Consider the following 4,870-nt stretch of genomic DNA (forward strand, 5'->3'; position numbering starts at 1 on the left):
CCTTGAAAAGTAGGTCAAATTGAAAACCCGTAAGACATGTGATGTATTCTTCCTAAGAGTACCTACCATAAAAATTTTATCGAAAACAAGTCACTTATAAGCGAGATATCACACTTTTTAGATATCCACTTTTGGCCCCCTGGTGGCAAAGTTGAGAATCAGATCAAACTGAAATTCAGCACCAGAGGCTATGTGATATAGGGGGTTATATGTACCAAGTTTCAAGTTCATAGCTTTAGTGGTTAAGAAACGTGCCATAGTTTACACTCTAACGACCAATTTACGCCATATGACCTCTGTGACCTTGAAAAGTAGGTCAAATTAAAAACCCGTAAGATATGTGATGTATTCTTCCTAAGAGTACCTACCATGAAAATTTTATCGAAAATAATTCACTTATAAGCAAGATATAACACTTTTTAGATTTCCACTTTTGGCCCCCTGGTGGCAAAGTTGAGAATCAGATCAAACTTAAATTCAGCACCAGAGGCTATGTGATATAGCGGGTTATATGTACTAAGTTTCAAGTTCATAGCTTTAGTGGTTAAGAAACGTGCCATAGTTTACACTCTAACGGCCAATTTATGCCATATGACCTCTGTGAACTTAAAAAGTAGGTCAAATTAAAAACCCATACGATATAAGATGTATATTTGCTATGAGTACCTACAACACAAGTTTCATCGAAAACAAGTCACTAATAAGCGAGATATCACACTTTTTAGATATCGACATTTGGCCCCCTGGTGGCCAAGTTGAGAATCAGATCGGACCGAAATTCAGTGTCAGAGGTCACCTGACCTTGCTGTGTACAAAGTTTCAAGTTCATAGCCCTAGCGGTTAAGAAACGTGCCACTGTTTTTGAAATAGGATACGACGACGGACGACGGACGACGGACGACGGACACTGCGGTATTACATAGACTCCCCTACGGTGAGCCAAAAATGTGATCAGTGATGGCAGTCTTGGAAGGACAAAACCAGGTACCAGGTAGTTAATTCTGGTCCCAGCCAAGGAACAAATTCCTGAGACAGCAAAACCTCACTCTTTGGAGGACACTCAATATATGTTACCTTTATTGAGCATTTTATGAAATGGAAAGGCCCTCTATAAATGTAACATATTGCCTGAAGGTCCCTCTTTCACAAGAAGTTGGATTTTTTTGGACAGAATTCCTCTGGGTTGAATCAGGGAATATACCATTGAAAATGATGGCGACACCAGATCAGAGGGGACTGTTGAAGACGGTGCGCAAGGCAGACATAATATGAAGACGTTTTGATTATCAGCAACTAAAATATATTGTCTTGCAGTCTTGGTCCTTTCTTTCCAGAAGTCCTTCGTTTGTTGGTGAAGTTTATACAGAAGTCCTTTCTTTCATTGACGTACTGTACAATCAATGTATTTCAAGGTCTTCAACAGTCCCTCCAGATCTGGTGTCGCTGTCATTTTCGACGGTGTATTCCCCGATTCAACCCAAAGGAATTCTGTCCAAAGAAATCCAACTTATTGTGAAAGAGGGACCTTCAGTCCGTCTGTTACATTAATAGAGGGCCTTTCCATTTTGTGCAATAAAGGTACAATATATCAATTGTCTTTCGAAGACGGAGGTCTTGCTGTCTTAGGAATTTGTTCCTTGGCTGGGACCAAAGTTCAACTACATGGTACCTGGTTTTGTCCTTCCAAGACTGCCATCACTGATCACATTTTCTTATTTGGCTTCATTCTTACACCATGTATTTACTACAGGTTTACTATGTCACCATTAAACCTGAAAAACTGTCTTGTCAAAACGTTTCGTCTCATCGGACATGATTGTTCAAGCACTCGGCGAGGATGTGACGTCATGTCCTAACCTGAGACGTCATGTCCTGAGCAGAAATCCCTTCCACTGATCAGACCAGTTCCAGATACAACCATACAGAGGTGTTGGCATGTTTTCTCATCATTTTTCGTCATTGACAGTTTGGTCCTTTCTTTCAAGAAGTCCTTCGTTTGTTGGTGAAGTTTATACAGAAGTCCTTTCTTTCATTGACGTATCATACAATCAATGTATTTCAAGGTCCTCCGTTTGTTGGTGAAGTTTTATACAGAAGTCCTTTCTTTAATTGACATACCATATAATCAATGTATTTCAAGGCTCTGTGACGGGAATAACATGAATCTCTAGGCAATACTCATAGAACGGTCAATCCACAACCATTGTTTCAGCATAATACTACACAAGCCTACTATCTCAAACGAACAAAGGACTTCCATGTGAACCTTTTATTGCAGGTGGTTCATTTTTATAAACCTATATCACTTAATAATTCTTCATATCCTATGCTTATAATGCATTGACTTTGTTAGAAAAAAGGAATATATATACAGTGAAGAAAGGACTTACCTTATATGGTAAAGGGTAAACAAGGGACTTTCCTAATATGGATAGTCCTCCATTTCCACTTCCATATAAGGGAAGTCCGTTCTTTGTTTGTGTAGAGTAGATATTTCAACATGGGGCTAGAGCTCTGAAATGCAGGCTACTATATTGCCTTACATGTAACCCAATGCTTGGTGGGGATTTGGTCTTCACAGGTACACGGGAAAGGGTAGTCCTCTGTTTACATGTTGGAGGTAGGGTCCTGCCTTTATACCAAATACACGTATCGGTGCGTGTGCGTGTGCTGTGGGGGAGGGGGGGGGGGGGGGGTAGGCAACGTATATTCAGTTGCTGACTGATGTTACATTGATCAAGCATTACTTTTCCTGACCAATGTTGCAGTGATCAGGCATTAGGGTTCACCAAGCTTTTTGATAGAGGATATGACTGACTCCTGATTATCCAGAATGATAGCAACCAGGCATTACGGTTCCTAACAAATATTAAACAGTTTATATGCATTGCGGTGACCAAAGCTTTCTGTTCCCAACAAATTTAATAGTCATCCAGCATGTTGTTCCTAACCAATCAGTGAGTGGTCTGGGTAGCCAAAGTGTAACTGAAACCCAAAGTGACCCAGTTGCTAGGAAATTACAGTCTGAGTTTAGAATACCTAGTTAGCATAACCTGAACTGCCTTCAGACATAGATTGATGCATAATGCATCCTTGTTTGCCTATATTAGGAATGTAAACAAAATAATGCCGCACGGTAAGTGCATTTTGTATAGCGGCAGTCTTTTATTTTGCATTTGACATGTAATAATGGTTGGATACTGCGCTATATAAGACTCGTATTATATTATTATATTATAATAGGAAACCAATTACTGTAGTTCTATCTTTTAAACATTAAAACAATTATTCCATTCCATTTTTGTTTTTGGGTAGAGAAATGAAAAATCAAAGTAAAAGGTCACTGAATTGAAATAGATCTTTGAAACATTAATAATTCAAAGAAGTTGGAATATAATCACCAAAGGAATAAAATGAGTAAAAGGTATTTAAAAAAAAGTGATATTTTGTTCCCTCTAACCCCGAGAATCGAAATGGTGGTGTTGTCTCGCCAAGTTTTCTGGTAATGCCTACTATTACAAAACAACTGAGGTTACAAATCACAATGATAATGTAACAATTATTTTAATGAATGAACTTACGTCTATTTTCATGATACTTGGCATCACTCAGATAACGCTGCGTCCTTTTTTGACCTTGAACAGATTTTCTGGGTTCCTCTCTAATCCACAAATGGGCAAAACCTAGAATGAAAAAATAAATATCGTTGTGAATATTTGCCAGCATTTTGCTAGTGACTTTATCATCATATGCAGTTATCATGGAAATTACAATTATAAAACACTATACGCAATCTCTCCCTGCAGCTATGTGACATCGTTGCCGTTGGTGTCAGCGTCGGCAATCATAAGCAAGTCTTTCTCCTTACCCGCCACTGCTTAAAAACATTGATCTGCTGTCGCCTAGTCGAAACTCATTTCGCTGGTCTTGTACTGGATACATCTCAGTTTAGAATGATTTCTGCAAAATTAGGGTCAGGCAATATTGACAAATGATTGATAGCCTAGTGAATTTTGTCATTCATCGAGAGTCTGCTGTAGAGAGGACAAGTAATTATTCCTTTTGATGATTTCGAACCCCACCACAGATGGCAAAAGTTTGAACAAAGTATTTCAATTTCGCGCATGCGCATGCATGAGTATACCTTGGTCACCTTGGTTGCTTATCAACCGCAGAGTAGGAGGTCATGGTGCATGCCACTACAAATGGATTACTGGTAATACACTGCTGAGGCCTCTATAAAAATTACAAATTGCTGAGTTATGAGTTCAACGCATTCAGTGTCAAGATTTTTTAATGCTGTGTGAGCTTGATAAACCTGAGGTACATGTAAGGCCAGCGGGTTGGTAAGGTTGATAAGCATTTTGTGAAATTTTTCGAAATTAGTTCTCCGATAGTGAATTGAGTTCATCTAGGCTATTTTGAATGTACAATGTATGTCGTACAACTTTACTAGTTTGGACCCTGTCCTCCGAAAGGCCGATATCAGATATATCAGTCATGAAATAATGCCCTTTTCGTACTTACTTTTTCACATAGCATTTGGAATGTGAAGACGTCCGTACACGGCTTGATGCCTGTTAGCTTAACTGCTTGGCGAACGGCATCCTGAAATGACGAAAGATGTTCTTTAAGAAGAACAAAAAAACATTGATAGCATACTTAGCTTTTCATGGTTGTGATGACCCGACAGACGTTATTTTCTTATTTTGACACTCAACAGGTGAATACGTCATGGCTACTACTGCTTCATTATTTGCCTCGGCGGGATGGCCCGGCCTGCCACAAGTTATGGTATGCCAGCCGATCGGCGTTGAGAATCGTTTAAGATTGACGTACACCGGGCTCTGATAAATCGGCACCCTTTTTG

General features: G+C 39.3%; 1 long non-coding RNA gene across 1 annotated transcript; it reads right to left on the bottom strand.

The window, feature by feature from the left end:
• Positions 1-3,587: 3,587 nt before the first annotated feature.
• Positions 3,588-4,609, bottom strand: LOC135491163 (uncharacterized). Its single transcript, XR_010447782.1, has 3 exons — positions 4,528-4,609; positions 3,869-3,960; positions 3,588-3,683 (listed from the first exon to the last, which is right to left on the bottom strand). It is a non-coding gene; the product is annotated as an uncharacterized LOC135491163 (long non-coding RNA).
• Positions 4,610-4,870: the final 261 nt, after the last annotated feature.

Source organism: Lineus longissimus, chromosome 7, assembly GCF_910592395.1.
Source record: "Lineus longissimus chromosome 7, tnLinLong1.2, whole genome shotgun sequence".
NCBI lineage: Eukaryota > Metazoa > Nemertea > Pilidiophora > Heteronemertea > Lineidae > Lineus > Lineus longissimus.